General features: G+C 42.2%; 1 non-coding gene across 1 annotated transcript; it reads right to left on the minus strand.

Moving 5' to 3' along the window:
• Positions 1-16006: 16006 nt before the first annotated feature.
• On the minus strand, positions 16007-16120 carry LOC143141142 (U5 spliceosomal RNA). Its single transcript, XR_012990750.1, has one exon. It is a non-coding gene; the product is annotated as a U5 spliceosomal RNA (small nuclear RNA).
• Positions 16121-16918: the final 798 nt, after the last annotated feature.

Genomic DNA, 16918 nt, shown 5'->3' on the forward strand with positions numbered 1-16918 from the left:
ATTGTGTTTAGAATGAAGCCTAACTGGAGCTGTCGAGTGTTCTGAGAAGATCGGTGTAGCTTGGGGTGGCATGTCAAAGAATGGGATGTCATAGTTTTAGTGTCACCTCGGCAAATACAAATGTCTTACAGTAGGCCTACATGCTAGGATTTTTTGCCCCCTATGATTGTTCTTGTAATCTCTCATTTTCATTTTCTCTATTTCCTCTCCTTCATCTTCATCATGAACATTCTCTCTCTCTCTCTCTCTCTCTCTCTCTTGCACCTTTCACTCACTCGTACACTCTCACACACACACACTGAATAACAGGCAGTTCTTTTCCTAAAGGTGAGTAATATAGTTGTTGATGCAAAAAATATCAATGTAAAATCTTCTGTTTATCTGCACAACATGTGATACAGCATTAGATCTGGTCTGTTTTATCAAATATATATCTCTTTTCTAGTTATGTTATGTTTGAGATTTCAGCCTTTCACTGGGAGAATATAGAGGATGTGAAATGATCCACTCCTCCCAAACATCATTTCTTATATCTGTTGCTTTCAGGCGACACATACTGTTCAGTAATCACCATGCGGCAGACATCGGGGAATTCTATCACTCCATATGAAGGGAACTGGTTTGAAGTAACAGTTTTATCTTCTTGTACAAGGCAAGGGAGAGAGAGAGAGAGAGAGAGAGAGAGAGAGGATGACAGGAGCTCTGTTGATCCCGGCAAGCTTGACAAAATCAGAACGCTTTAATTTTCAAAAAGTCTATTCCCCAGAACACAAGATGAATGTGCTCTTACAGAGTAAATAGGACAGTGGCCTGTGGGGATATCTGTGTTCTAGTTTGCGGAGACAATCAGATGGAGTTTTCCTTTTTATCGTCACATTTCTTTTGAGGTGTTTGGCTTCCTTTGAATGCATTGCAATGCATGTTAAGTAGGACAATAACCTGAGCGTGGAGCACATGTGAATTACGGATCATATACCACTCCTCATTCATCATTATTTTGGTTACAGGATGTCAATGTACATTGATCACATTCATGGTAATCTTGTCCAGATGTTGCCTCAGACATTATACAGATAACAAAAACACTTCAAAAATTAGTGCACCAAAGACCTGACAACATACAGAATCTATCTTTGTCTCCAAAAAAGATTTTCTTCACATTCTCTCCCAAAAAATAAATCACGCTTGTTAATTTGCCTCCATCTCTTACTCCATCCCCTTCTCTTGCCACTTTTGTCTATGTAAATGAGTGTGTGCATGTGTGCGTTTGCTGTGTGTGTGTGTGCTGTGCATGTAGCCATCTACAGGCCGATTGGTGTACAGTCACTAAATGTACATGTACACACACACACACACACACATGAACGGAATTCCACGAAACTTGGAATGCATTCAGAGGGTGTCAAAATGCTCCTCCAATTTCATGCAGTTTTGACCATGTCAGCCCGAGATACCTGTGATTGTAATGGAAGCTAGCTGGTACATAGCTGTGCAGGCTTACGTTTTGTATGTGTGTTAGGTAAAACACACTCTGGAAGCCTTAAAGGAAAATTCTGGCCATTTTTCACATAGATCTGTTTATCAAAGTCACTGAGTCATGGGCGGATTATGAACTTTCAGGCCCCTGGGCCCAGATGTATTAAGGGCCCCCCACTAATTGTCGCATACTGTATGTTAAAACATTAATTTGTTTAATGTGATTTCCTGCATTCAAATTGGTGCATTGGTGCATTGGTGCATTTTGGGGATGGCCAATACTAAATTCAATCAGATTCATAGCCTACATCCTGATTTGTTGATATTGAGGCAATGATTCCATGCAAAGGCTTGGGCTTCAGGGCCCCCTGACCCCTTGGGCCCCTGGGCCTGGGCCCGGTAGGCCCGTGCAGTAATCCATCCCTGCACTGAGTGCTGTGGGTACAAGAAAAACCCTCGAAAACGATCAGTGCTATCTAGCTCGAGTTGCTGCAGGAAACAGCTAAAACAGCAAGGCAGCTACAGTGCTACTATGGGGGACATTTTAAATATGCTCCCAGAGTGTAGTACTGTAGCTGCCTGGCTGCTCTAGCCGTTGGCAGTGATGGGCAACAATACATCGAAATGTATTTTAAAATATCAAATAAAAATGTATCAAAATAAACTACAAAATACATAGCCACACCATGTATTCAAATAAAATACTGTATTTTTGTATTTTGAAAGTAGGAGCATGATATCACTTTGCAAACCTTCCATATCTATTTAATCTATTCCTTCATCACTGACTTTGTTGATTAAGTGGACATTGTTTGAGAGCAACAGCTTTTCTTTGCCTACAAGACTGACATTGTCAATGCATGCAGATTAAGCAATGTTACAAGGCAACCACATAACCGGTTCCATGTGTTCCGATTGGGTGATTAAAGGTCTCAAGAAACTGATCATTAAAGTTCTCAAGAAACTTGAGGTTGTTATGAGGGAGTGTAGGCCTATTGTGTGTGTGAGCAACCAAGTTACTCATCTTGCACTGGATCCTTTTCCTGAATCTCAATATCATGATCACAACAAATCTGGTGAAATTATTAGGCTAATTAAATTAATGTTTCATTATGTTGCATTAGGCGATATATAGCCTGGCTAACCGTGCGTGTGGCAGCATGGGGAAACCCAGGCTAGGCGATACATGTGGCAACTTGTTCCAGGGCAACCACATAACCGGTTCCATGTCTTCCGATTGGATGATTAAAGTTCTCAAGAAACTGATGATTAAAGTGCTCAAAAAACTTGAGCAACCTATACGTTACTCAACTTGCTCTGGATCATCTTCCTGAATCTCAATATCCTGGTCACAACAACTCTGGGCAAATTGCAAAGTCAGCACCAGTTAGAGGCTGCTTTCATTATTTTACACTTGTATGATGCCATCACATCATCAAAAGTAGGTTATTGGGTTTACCAAAAATATTTGGCAGTATTTTTAAACTACAAAAATACACACCTATAAAGTATTTTGATACAAAATACAAAGCCATTTTCTTCAACAAAATAAAATACAAATGGCAACATATTATTTTGTATTTGAAATACTTATTTGAAATACATGTAACAGAAATACTGCCTATCCCTGGCAGTTGGCTGCAGCAACTCAAGGTAGTACCGGTAGTACCCATAACATTAACCAACTTATTGTGGTTCTACTGAAGGCAAGTGCACCGGGGGAATTAAAGAGTAGGTTAACAGTCACCTAGTATATGAAACAACCACTTTTGTTGCAATTTAACAGATAAATAGATAATGGTAGTTGTATGCAACTGCATTTGTTTGGTTTGTATTTTCACCCATTTCCCTTGCATCTGTACCAAAGAGCTATTATTAATTTGTCATTCATTGAACCATTGTAGTTTATTTAAAATATGTATCAAGCAGGTACACTTTATTTTAATGTTATTATTCCATTGTGTCAAATAAAATGTGGGGCGGTGGTAGTGTAGTGGTTAAGGAGCTGGGCTAGCGTACAGTAGCCTGAAAGTTGTCGGCTCAATTCCTGACTTCCACCGTTGTGCCCTTGAGCAAGGCACTTAACCCCAAGTTGCTCCGGGGACAATGTAATCCCTTGTAATATAGCTGACATATGTAAGTCACTTTGGTCAAGAAGTGTCTGCTAAATGTAATGTAATAAAATAAAAAATAAAAAAAACATTGCATGTACTCTATTGGGTAATAGCACGCATGTTCCACGATGTAGTGCTGTGCTGGTCAACTTTGGTTTCCACAGAATGGTCATACAGATGCACTTTATACAGATTTACTTTTTGCTTAATCCACTGTAGCAAAGAGTAACAACACTGAACAAATGCAGTGGTAACATGTAGGCTACTAATGAAGTTCAGCGTAACAACCTGTCCAACAATATGTAACAACATGTACTTATACACAACTATCAGTATATTTATCTGTACAAATAAATCGCAAACACAGAACATACAGCACACAGACCACGAGAAGCCACCTGATTAGTATAGCAGACTGCGCCTTCAACTTCTCAGACTGGACTCTTCAAATCAGTGACTTTGCTGACACTGTGTGGCCAATGAGGAGAATTGCATGTAAAAATCTCAGAATGTAGTATTTTTGTTTCTTATCACCATGCCCAGACATTCCTTTCTATTAAAAGCTGCTGGCACTGGACTATTCCAGGAGCAGAATATGTGCACTTAGTGTACCCAGCTGTAAGTCCAGGCAAAGGCAATGGTTTCTCTCAGTTGAAAATGCACACAATCTGCTATATTACACCTTGAAAAGGTTTTGGCACTTAGACTGTTTATAGTTTTTTTCAATCGCTAACAAGCGCTTACCCATACTTCAGATACTTTTTCTAAACTCTTAACACAGACTGACACCTACAAAACACAATTACAAGGATACAAGGATACAAGGAAGTTTGTCACATGCATAGTTACTGGATGTAAGAAATGCAGTGAAATTATGTCTGGTGTCAGCCTATTAAATATTTTGAGCATTTATGGGGGGGGGGGGGTAAAGTAACCTGGCCCTAGCCAGATGAATGTCGTTCCGCTAGCTCCGCCTAGCTTCACTCACATCCATCTGGAACCTCTTCCATTGAGAGTGATTTCTCCAACCAACTTTATGGTTTAGCCAATCAGGACGCAGGGCGGGAGTTTCATAGATGTGACATAGCGTAGAAGCGACTGTGAGACTGTTATCAGCGTCACGGGTTGGCTTCGATGAGAGTGGTTGAAGTAGCACGTCAATAGATGACGGACAAGTGGCTTATTCAATCATATGCAAGCATTTTTTGATTAGGTCCAGCCTTCTGAAACGACATTTCAATGGATCGGTTCCAGATGGATGAGTGGAGCTAGCGGAACGACATTCATCTGGCTAGGGCCAGGTTAGGGGTAAAGTGCAGTAAGAGGGGTTTAGTAGATTAAGTGGCAAGGGCTGCACTTGCAATTGGCCAAATGGATAATTTTCTTTAGTTATACTAACACATCTCTCTGCACACAACTTTACCAAAACACTGGAAATCTGACTCAAAATGAAATTATTCTGTCAAAGAATAACACTTGTTTTCTCTTCACAAGGTACATATAGTCAATCAAAGTACACCAGGTTTCAAAATACTGGCTGTTGTTGACATTACAAAAACTGCGTGTTCACTGACTGCATGTGTGAAAACGACATGAAATGTGTGAATGGTATGGCCACAAAAGGCCGATGCTGTGATAATTGTGTTTAGAGAGTTTTGAAAATGTAACAACTGGTTATAGACAAACGCTTGTTAGCGACTGAAAAAAACTGTAAACATTAAACAACTAATTTCAGCAATGATAGTCATTGTTACGGCCAGTAGGCCAGAGGTACTGGTTGGACCCCGAAGTAGGACACAAGCAAAAATGGTAACGGGTTAAACTGTAATTTAATGTTCAGTGAAAAAACAAGAACCGCTTCAAGCAACAGCAGGCAATGGCAGAGCACAATTGAAAGTCAATGAGTGAGCACAACACACAAGGTCCAGGGCAAACAATCCAAAAACAGTAATCCAAAATCGTGGTCAGAGATCAGTCCAAAGTTCAGTAACAAAGTTCAGTCCAAAAAGGTCAAAACGTATTTCCACAAGTAAAGAGTAGCAGAGCAGCAGTAACATCCAGATGACATAGCAAGATAACTCCGCACTGAAGGATTCCAAGAGCCCAGCCTAAATACTGTGCCTGATTAAGTAATCAGACACAGGTGTGCTGAGCAGCAGAGCAGGGAGACAGGAGATGCAGTAGGTCAGCAGCAAAACATGGCATGGAGTTGACCACCTGGGAATGGAGCACCTAAAAGTGCCACCAGCCAGGTAGGTACAGGAAAACCTGGCTCAGGATCTGGAAGGTCCTGGATGATTCGTGACAGTACCCCCCCTCCTACGGACGCCTCCAGGCGTTCTAGACAGGGCCTCTGGGTTCCGACGATGAAAATCCTTGATCATGGTTGGATCCAAGATGAAGCGAGATGGAACCCAGCTTCTCTCCTCTGGTCCATACCCTTTCCAGTCTACTAGGTATTGTAGGCCACGACCCCGTCGACAGACCCGCAGCAGCTCCTTAACTGTAAAGGTCTCACCACCATCGATGATTTTAGGTGCTGGTGGAGCCTTGGTGGGAGGAGAAAGAGGGCTGGAGACAAGGGGTCGTAACTGGGACACATGGAAAGATGGGTGAACACGTCTCATGGACCGGGGCAGACATAACCGAACAGTGTTAGGATTTATGATTTTAGAAATAGTGAAAGGGCCCACAAACCTGGGAGCCAGCTTACGTGACGTAACTTGAAGGGGTAGGTTTGCTGTACTAAGCATTACTCTTTGACCTGGCTGGTAGACAGGAGCAGGAGTCCGGCGCCGATCCGCTTTCCTCTTCATCACCTGTGATGCTCTTAATAGGTGATGCCTGGCCCGTACCCATATTCTGCGACAGCGGCGAATGAAAGTTTGAGCAGAAGGGGCAGACACATCTCTCTCCTGAGCGGGAAACAGGGGCGGCTGATATCCTAGGCAACATTGGAAAGGTGACAAACCTTTGGATCCTGAGCGAGAGACCGCTGAACTACGGTCTCTATATCCAGCTGAGCTGAAGCCACTAGGCAGTGAGGAGGGAGAATGTCTCAGCCTGGTCCAGTGGGGAATCAGGAGCGAACTGTCGGGACAGGGCGTCAGGCTTAACGTTCTTGGAGCCTGGTCTGTAGGAGAGAACAAAGTTGAAGCGGGAGAAAAATAGAGACCACCTGGCCTGACGTGAGTTGAGCCTCTTCGCAGACCTTAAATACTGTCCACACAATAAATGGCTCCTCTGTGCCCTCTAGCCAGTGCCTCCACTCATCAAAAGCGAGTTTGACCGCTAGTAGCTCTCGATCACCAACGCCATAATTCTGCTCAGCAGGTGTTAATTTACGAGAAAAAAAAGCACAAGGATGCATCCGGTTATCGTTGGACAATCTCTGTGACAGCACAGCCCCCACCCCTGAATCAGAGGCATCCACCTCCAGGACAAACTGGGCAGAAGGATCAGGGACGATCAGGACTGGGGCAGTGGAAAACCTGGCCTTCAAAATGGAAAAGGCACATTCAGCCTCCTTGTTCCAGAGAAATGGACGCTTGGTGGACGTGAGTGCCGTGAGTGGAGCCACAACAGAACTATAGTTCTTAATAAACTTCCTATAAAAATTGGCAAAGCCAAGGAAGCGCTGTAAATCCCGGCGAGAGGGAGGAGTAGACCAGTCAGAGACTGCCTTTACTTTCCCTGGATCCATCTTGACCACACCAGGAGAGATGACAAACCCCAAAAAAGATGTCTCTTCTGTATGGAAGTCGCATTTCTCAGCCTTGACAAACAACTGATTTTGGAGGAGACGTTGCAACACCTCTCTGACATGAAAACGGTGTGACTCTGCACAGGGTGAAAAAATAAAAATATCATCAAGAAATACAAAAACAAACTTATTGATAAGGTCTCTCAAAACATCATTAACTAAGGCTTGAAACACAGCAGGCGCATTGGTTAACCCAAATGGAAGGACAAGGTATTCGTAGTGACCACTGGGTGTATTGAATGCAGTCTTCCATTCATCTCCCTGTCTGATCCTGACCAAATGATACGCGTTGCGGAGATCAAGCTTGGAGAATACTTGTGCCCCTTGCAGGAGTTCAAAGGCTGTGGACATCAGAGGCAAAGGGTATCGATTCTTGACGGTGACCTCTATAATCAATGCAGGGACGGAGGCTCTTATCCTTCTTAGCAACAAAAAAAAATCCAGCCCCAGCTGGGGAAGATGAGGGACGAATAATGCCTGCAGCCAAGGACTCAGTGATGTACTTGTTCATAGCCTCTCGCTCAGGAGGGGAGAGAGAGTAGATGCGTCCTTTAGGAGGGGTAGTGCCAGGCAGCAAGTCAATGGCGCAGTCATAAGGCCGGTGTGGAGGGAGAGAAGTAGCCCTAGACTTGCTAAAGACCTGACGAAGGTCATGATACTCTGGAGGAACAGAGGAGAGGTCCATGTCCACTTCTATTTCAGACCTTGGAGCAACCTCCGGAAGCTGGGCAGAGGACAGACAGGTGGCAAGACAATGAGTGCTCCATGAGAGGATAGAGCAATCCCTCCAACTGACATGCGGGTTGTGAAGACGTAGCCATGGAAGACCTAATACCAGTGAAACATGAGAGTTGTCCATAGAAAAAAAAGTAATTGACTCAACATGATTTCCAGAAACCTTTAAAATAACAGGCTCAGTGACATGAGTGACTGGGGGGAGTCTGGCACCATTCAATGCTCTTGCTGCTAGTGGAGAAACTAGTCTGCGTAACTTAATTCCCATTCTATCAGCCATAGCCGTACAAATAAAGTTCTGATCTGCCCCTGAATCAATGAGTGCTTGAACAGAGTGAAGTCTATTATGAATAAGCAATTCAACTGGAAAAATAGCTCTTTCTGAGGGGGAAGACTGTCCAAGCATGCCCACCTGCAGTCCCACAACTACTGGTGGGCTGTTCCTTTTAAAGGACAGTGAGAGACAAAATGTCCAGACTTGCCGCAATAAAAGCAGGAATTGGTCTCAATGCGGCGCTTTCTCTCCTCTGCAGTTATATGGGTTCTCCCAATCTGCATGGGCTCAACTTCAGAGACAATGGGATCCGTAGGTGGGGGCGTGGTCCAGAATTGAGGTCTGTATCTTCTCTGCCCTACAGTGGGATCAGATGGTGGGGGTGTGGTCCAGAACTGAGGTCTGTATCTTCTCTGCGTCTAAGACGAGAATCCACACGGCCAGCTAGGTCAATTAGGCCATCCAAACTGCTGGGCAATTCAAGAGCAGAAATCTCATCAGCTACAGAATTGTTAAGACCATGAAAAAATGCATCAGTCAAAGCACTTGGGTTCCAATCCACAGAAGCGGCTAGAGTACGAAACTCTATGGCAAAATCATAAACTGATCTGTCTCCTTGTCTTAGGCACATTAACTCTCGAGCTGCCTCCCTTTCCTTCAGAGATCGGTCAAACACTTTAAGCTTCTCATCAGAGAAATTCTTAAAATTGAAGCAAAAAGGTGCGCCAGCATCCCACACTGCGGTTCCCCACTCCCGTGCCCTCCCTGTCAGGAGGGAGATGACATAGGCTACACGAGAGCGATCCGTGGGATATGCAGAGGCTTGTAACTCCATGGACAGAGTACACTGGGATAAAAAAAGAGCGGCACGTACCAGGTTCACCAGCATATGGCTGAGAAGGGGGAAGACGAGGCTCACGTGCAGGAGGCACAGGTGGATCTACCTGGAGAGGCACTGGTTCAGCTGGAACCGCTGGAGTGGGTTGTTGGAGAGTCTGGATCTGGGCAGTAAGACCAAGCAAGGTCTGCTCAAACGTGGCGAGGCCTTGGCGGATCTGAGTAAGCTCCTGTTGATGGTAACTCAGGAAAGAACCTTGTTTCTCAATAGCAGTCTTGACAAAATCCATGTCTGATTGGTCCGTTGGGTCCATGGTGGCGGAGTTATCTGTTACGGCCAGTAGGCCAGAGGTACTGGTTGGACCCCGAAGTAGGACACAATAGTGATGTTACCCGTGAACCCCCTGCTTCGAAGCGTGTATTGAAGATATGAACCAATTTGGAGTGAAGCTTTGTATCGGAGCTTGATTCGTTTTGTGATAATCACGTGATCAGTGACGTCCGAAGCTTCGTTTCACACACACCCACGTGACTGCTTCGAAATGTAATTCAAAGCATTAAAGTTGCGCGACACGGGGGGCGCCGTTGTGGGTTGTTGAAGAAGGAGAGCCAACAGAGTCAATAATGCTGCTAACACGAAAGCTTATAGGCTGGGCTTTTAGCTCAATTATCAGCACGCTCGACTCCCGTTCTAAGGTGCGTCTGTTTCGCGGGTTCGAGTCCAGGCGTGTGCAGGACTGAATCGCACAGTTACAACACAACCCAGTTTACAATTGGTCTACGTACTCAATCATAGTCTATGTACTCAACGTAATCACAGAAATGTGTGTGCAATGTGCATGCCCATTCTTTATTCATCTCCCTTCTAAATTGATGTATTTTGTTTACAAATACAAGAAATGTTCACAGCCAAAATACTACCTTTATTGTTTTTGTAGAGAAGGCAATTACATTTGTATTTATGCAGGGTACAAAATAGGCTTAGTTAGGCCTATTTATTACATTATTTATTTATCCATTAATTCATGCTCAACATTTATTCATCTTCGACTCAAAGACATTCATGGCTAATGTCTGAAACACTTCGTGACACAATGCTATCCTTAACTTTCACCAGCAGAGGTCCTCATAGAGTTCTGAAGCTTCGAGTACTGAACCTTTTTTCGATACAATTGGATTGGAAGCTTCACTGGTTCAGAAAGCTTCAGTTCGCCATCACTAGGACACAAGCAAAAATGGTAACGGGTTAAACTGTAATTTAATGTTCAGTGAAAAAACAAGAACCGCTTCAAGCAACAGCAGGCAATGGCAGAGCACAATTGAAAGTCAATGAGTGAGCACAACACACAAGGTCCAGGGCAAACAATCCAAAAACAGTAATCCAAAATCGTGGTCAGAGATCAGTCCAAAGTTCAGTAACAAAGTTCAGTCCAAAAAGGTCAAAACGTATTTCCACAAGTAAAGAGTAGCAGAGCAGCAGTAACATCCAGATGACATAGCACGATAACTCCGCACTGAAGGATTCCAAGAGCCCAGCCTAAATACTGTGCCTGATTAAGTAATCAGACACAGGTGTGCTGAGCAGCAGAGCAGGGAGACAGGAGATGCAGTAGGTCAGCAGCAAAACATGGCATGGAGTTGACCACCTGGGAATGGAGCACCTAAAAGTGCTGCCAGCCAGGTAGGTACAGGAAAACCTGGCTCAGGATCTGGAAGGTCCTGGACGATTCGTGACAAGTCATAATCAATGATGATCATAATCATTTATTTATGAAACTCTTGAATGGGATAACCACAATATACGTAGATTACACTACATAACTAGTACTATATGTCTGAATGAGCAGTTCCTTTGTTCTTCAGCCTGTGTTTCATGTTGAAGCTGCCAGTCCATTCTTGGCTGTAGGGAAAACAAAATATGAATGGGGGGGATTGCAATAGGTCATAGGAAATTCTTGCAGGGCAATTCGCCAACACAATGACATATGATATGATGTGAATGATGATTACTTGAAATTTGAGCATTAGAACTTACATGAAAAACTTACAAATACCATGGCATTTAGTTGGCGTTATGGATGTGACAGTTTTGCGCGGAATTGCCCTGCAGCTAATTTTCCTATAACTGATGAACTGTGTGTTAACATTTTGGTCCATTGTGCCTTACTGTAAATGGCCACTTATAGAAACATATGATATTTAGCCATCTTCACTTATCCCTGAGTTTATCACTGTGCTGGCATTGTTGATATTCAGAGTCTCGATATGTATATCCATTAAATAGTAAGTGAACACATGTCCCAAGGACACAAAATCACTCAGAAAAGGGCAGTTGAACAAAATTGAGTGAGGTTTTAGTTCAAATGATTTGACTATTAGAGGAGAATCAATATGACGTCAAAAAAAGAATAATAAATAGATTTTAAGAATAGTAGAATAATAAATAGAATCATAAAAATAACTAGATGTACCGCAGAGCGGTACAAAATATGACCGCCGCCCAGTCCAGCACATTTTTTCCACAAAAATAAATCACGCTGAAAGGCCTATATGATTCTGTCTCACTAAATTGCATTAACCACACTCAATTCTCACTGGTATCTGCTAGACAACAAGTACCAAAACATGATTAGTTCATAGATTTCACATGTAAAATTCATTTTATACAACCCACCCCCATCTTGCCTGTTCATAATTCTGAGAAATTCTTGAATTGTGTGCATGTGTGCGTGTACACGTTTATGTTTATGTGTGGGTGTGTGTGTGTGTGTGTGTGTGTGTGTGTGTGTGCGTGCTTGTGTGTTTGTGTGCCTGCGTATGTGTGTTTGTGCATGTGCATGCATACGTACATATGTCTACTGTGTGAGTATGTGTCATACGTATGATTACTGTGAATGTATGTGTGTGTGTGTGTGTATCTGTTTGTGCACATGAAATGGGTTAACATGACCCCTGGAGGCAAACATATGGAAAAAAATGGTCATCCTAGGCCCTACAGTTCTCAAGATATTCACAGAGAACTGTGTCTGCCCTACCCTCCTTTCGGGGGGTCCAGTCCAGCGGGGGGGCTACAGATCAAAACGAAAAATGATGGTTCCATGCTATCCATGTGGGGGTACATGCCCACCAAGTTTTGTGTACCCCGGTCTTTCAGTGTCCCGGGAATCCTTGTTGGTGTACATCACTAAATGTACACATAAATTATTTTATTGTAAGGCCCCCCATGAACGTAATGTACACAAAACTTGGCATGCATTCTGAGGGTGTCATAATGATCCTACACTTTTAATTTTGTGCAGTTTTGACCTTGTCAGCCAGAGATATTGTGATGAAAACACCTAATTTTTTGCTTTTTAATTTTTAACTAGGTGGCGCTATACATGAAATGAGTGGTTATGGAATGGGTTGACATGGCCCCTTGAGATCAACATACAAAAAAAATGGTCCTCCTAAACCCTACGGTTTTCGAGATATTCACAGAAAACTGTGTCTGCCCTACCCTCCTTTCGGGGGTCCAGTCCAGTACAGATCAAAACGAAAAACGATGGTTCCATGCTATCCATGTGGGGTTACATGCCCACCTAGTTTCGTGTACCCCGGTCTTTCTTGATTATCTGCTACTATACCGCTGCATCGACGTTTCTTCCGTGATTTGGGAAAAGCCTGTAAAAGTCCTGGCAGGAAGCATGCATAAGGATGTAGATCCAGGAATGCACTAATATTTTGTTCGTAGTCCAGTTTGCAACAATTATTAGTTATTACTAAGTTGTAAACACTTCGGAAAAAAAATATTTAAAACTGGATATACCAAAAAACGTTGATGTAATCGCTTCCTGCAAGGACTTTTACAGGCTTTTCCCAAATCACGGAAGAAACGTTGACGCAGCGGTATAGTAGCAGATAATCAGGCAAGTCTTATTTAAATAAACTCCTGGTGCACTTACAACCTTTCTAATGCCTCGTTATTGGACTAAATGTCGTAGTTGTACTACTGCAGAAGTTTCGTACCATTCAGGGCATTATTAGTGGGGTAATTTACGAGATAAAAGTTGGTTCCATCATGACTGCAGAACGTCATTCGTTTCTGACGGCGCTACTCGACCAGGGCTCCAGGCTTGTGCAAAATTCCGAATTTTAGAATGGATCTCCATTCAATTCACGAATTGGAATTTGAATTGAATTGGCTCCGCCCCACAGGAAGTTGAATTTGAATTTGAATTGGAATGACAGGAAGTGGAATTAAATTCATGGCAATTCAAAGCAACTCCACAGTCACACAACAGGAAGAATGTGTTGAATCTCACATGCATTCAGTTTTGGGAAAGTTACTTTGCACTATAAAATTGAATAGCTACAGTTCCGAAATAATATAACACACTGTATTCTTACTTAAAATGTTTAGTTAGTATAACACAGTTTTTGTCTTCTGTTGATTATGTTGATTTTGGAGATTACTTGGCTAAAAGGAGTAATTTAATGTTAAGGTGGAAAAGTGAACATGATCATTTAAATCAAGTAAACTATACTTGAATTGCTTAAGTTTTGCTACACTGTGAAGTTAGTTAGTTAGTTAACCTTACTTAACCTGTTAGTTAACCTTAGTTTAAAAAAACATGCAAACTAATTGCTTTGAAATTACAGACTAATCTGGAATAGGAAAAACTGCACGAAATTAAAAGTGTAGGATCATTATGACACCCTCCGAATGCATGCCAAGTTTTGTGTACTTTCGTTCATGGGGGGCCTTACAATAAAATAATTTATGTGTACATTTAGTGATGTACACCAACAAGGATTCCCGGGACACTGAAAGACTGGGGTACACAAAACTTGGTGGGCATGTACCCCCACATGGATAGCATGGAACTGTCATTTTTCGTTTTGATCTGTAGCCCCCCCGCTGGACTGGACCCCCCGAAAGGAGGGTAGGGCAGACACAGTTCTCTGTGAATATCTTGAGAACTGTAGGGCCTAGGATGACCATTTTTTCCCATATGTTTGCCTCCAGGGGTCATGTTAACCCATTTCATGTGCACAAACAGATACACACACACACACACATACATTCACAGTAATCATACGTATGACACATACTCACACAGTAGACATATGTACGCATGCATGCACATGCACAAACACACATACGCAGGCACACAAACACACAAGCACGCACACACACACACACACACACACACACACACACACACACAAAGTGACACTAACAGTTATATATACTGTTGGTGTGTAATTTATGTGGATACATTGCACCATCAAGTAGATGACTATCCAAAACACTCTGTGGGTAAAACTTCAGCAACATGTTACATTTGTATTTTGGGTACTACCCTCTGAAAGTACTGCACAATGAAGTTGAGACCTCACTATGTACACCTAATATGTGGCACACACCTGGGTTTGTCCATTGGTGGTCCTTTGTTATTGTAACTTAAGATTGAATTTCAGTAAAGATTAATATGTGATCCCTTTAACAGTGTGTAGGCCGGGTCTGTGGTATTCTGGAAATGCATTTTTGTCATATCAGTTAGCTGAACTGTGACATTAGTTAGCACAACTTCAATACACCTTTTGTGTTTAATAAACATAAAGTATACTTTACTTGTAATTGTAATGACCAAGTTAGTTGAAATAGCAATTATGTGTACTGTAAGTGCACTACACTAAGTGAGCATTTGTTTGCACAACTTGACATTACAGACAAATCTGGAATGGGAATTGCAAGGACAAACAGTTTGCATGCTTTTCAAAACAAACAGGTTAAGTAAGATTATAAACTAATTTTACAGTGTAGTACAAACTTCAGCAATTCAAGTATAGTTTACTTGATTGTTCACTTTTCTACCTCAAAATGAAGTAACACTCATTTTACGCAAGTAATCTCAACAAAAGACAAAACCTGAATTCTACTTTTTTTTTTTTTTTTAGGCCTTTTATGCCTTTAATTGACAGGACAGTAGAGAATGACAGGAAGTGAGTGGGAGAGAGAGTCGGGGTGGGATACGGAAAGGACCACAGGGCGGGAATCGAACCTGGGTCGCCGGCGCACGTGCCCCAGCCAGTCGCGCCACCTGGGGCCCCTGAATTCTACTTACTAGAACATTTTAAGTAAGTTAAACTATTATGTTTTACAGTGTGGAAATATAATTTGTTACTGTTTTAAGTTACAACTTCTGTGCTTAATGCTATCATATCTGGCATACTGTGAGGCTTCATTGTTTAACACTACCCTTAAATTATATATATGAATTTCTTCGAATTTCATTGAATTTCAATTCTACTTCCTTTAATTCAAATTCGAATTGTAATTCTACATCCTGTTTTTGACCTTAATTCAAATTCAATTCAAATTCAAGAATTGAATTGGAATTTAGGAGTCATTCTCAATTCAATTCTGAATTGTGCACAAGCCTGCACGGCTCGACCAAGGGAAAAAAGGTTCTGGGAGGGTGTTTGGCTCGGGGTCATGGTGCAAAGAACCCTAGGGTAAAATTACTCCGAACCATCGCTTTAACAATAGATTGAGAATTTAGTATTTTAAGTTAAACTTACTGTAAATTGAACTGGGATGAGACAAGGAGCCCTATCATTACATTACATTCCACAGACACGACCAAAGTGACTTACATATGTCAGCTATATTACAAGGGATCACATTGTCCCCAGAGCAACTTGGGGTTAAGTGCCTTGCTCAAGGGTACAGCGGTGGAAGCCGGGAATTGAACCGACAACTTTCAGGCTACTGCACGCTAGCCCAGCTCCTTAACCACTACACTGCACCGCCCCAGGAGTAGCTCCGCCAAAGCAGAGCTTCCAAAAATACCGTAAACTCTGGGCTGTTCCCCTCCACGAAAATCTTTAGTAAAAGGCGAAAAATTTGTACGAGATGAAGAGAAACCCGAGCGATTCATGATAGCCATATCATGATAGTCTAAAACGCATGGTCACTGGTGGTAGTTTAAACAAATTTCGGGGTTTGTCAAGTTCATATTGTGTGGTTTAGTTATGAAACGTTATGAAACATCCGGCACATGGCGCAAGAAGGTGGGCCTTATGTTTCTGAATCAGTCATGGGTGTGTTTTGGGCATAACATCATTTAAACCACGGGTGGCCAAAATTGTCCCCTCCCCCCAAAAAAAGTTTTGTTGTGAATATTAATTTCTTATAAAATACTGCTAATTTAATGCTGTTTAACTCATTTATAAATATTGTAATGTCACTTTAAAAGCATTTAAGGGCATGTTTAGTTCTCGATGATCTTTTGCCAGCTCCACATATGGCTAGTGCTGTACCAATGGTCAATAAGTTAACCATCACAGTTCATAAATGGTCAGTAATGGGAACTACTGTTGCCTTCATGATTTCCTTTGATGAAGATAACACACACCCACAGCTTAGCACTTTTGATTAAATCACAACTGTTTGTTGTGGTCTAAACTGGTCTGTCCCTTGTGGTCCCTTGTGTTGAACTGCGGCTCAGCCCTGTTCTGGCCAGGATTCAAACCCACAAACAGTAGCACATTTTTACAATTCCACAGTGCTGGTAGCTCGCTACCTTTAAATAAACTTCTGTGAGAAAAGGTTTCACTTTTACTGTTGTGTGCAAATACACATATCAAGGGACTTTCCTCCCAGATGAAAAACAAGCAGTAACCAGCATTTTCTTTCCCTCATATTCATTAATTGTGGAAAATATCCATGTA

The sequence above is a fragment of the Alosa pseudoharengus genome, unplaced genomic scaffold, assembly GCF_046254945.1.
Source record: "Alosa pseudoharengus isolate Yale_2024_CS ecotype anadromous, Long Island Sound unplaced genomic scaffold, YU_APseudo_1.1 YU_APseudo_1.1_scf_23, whole genome shotgun sequence".
NCBI lineage: Eukaryota > Metazoa > Chordata > Actinopteri > Clupeiformes > Clupeidae > Alosa > Alosa pseudoharengus.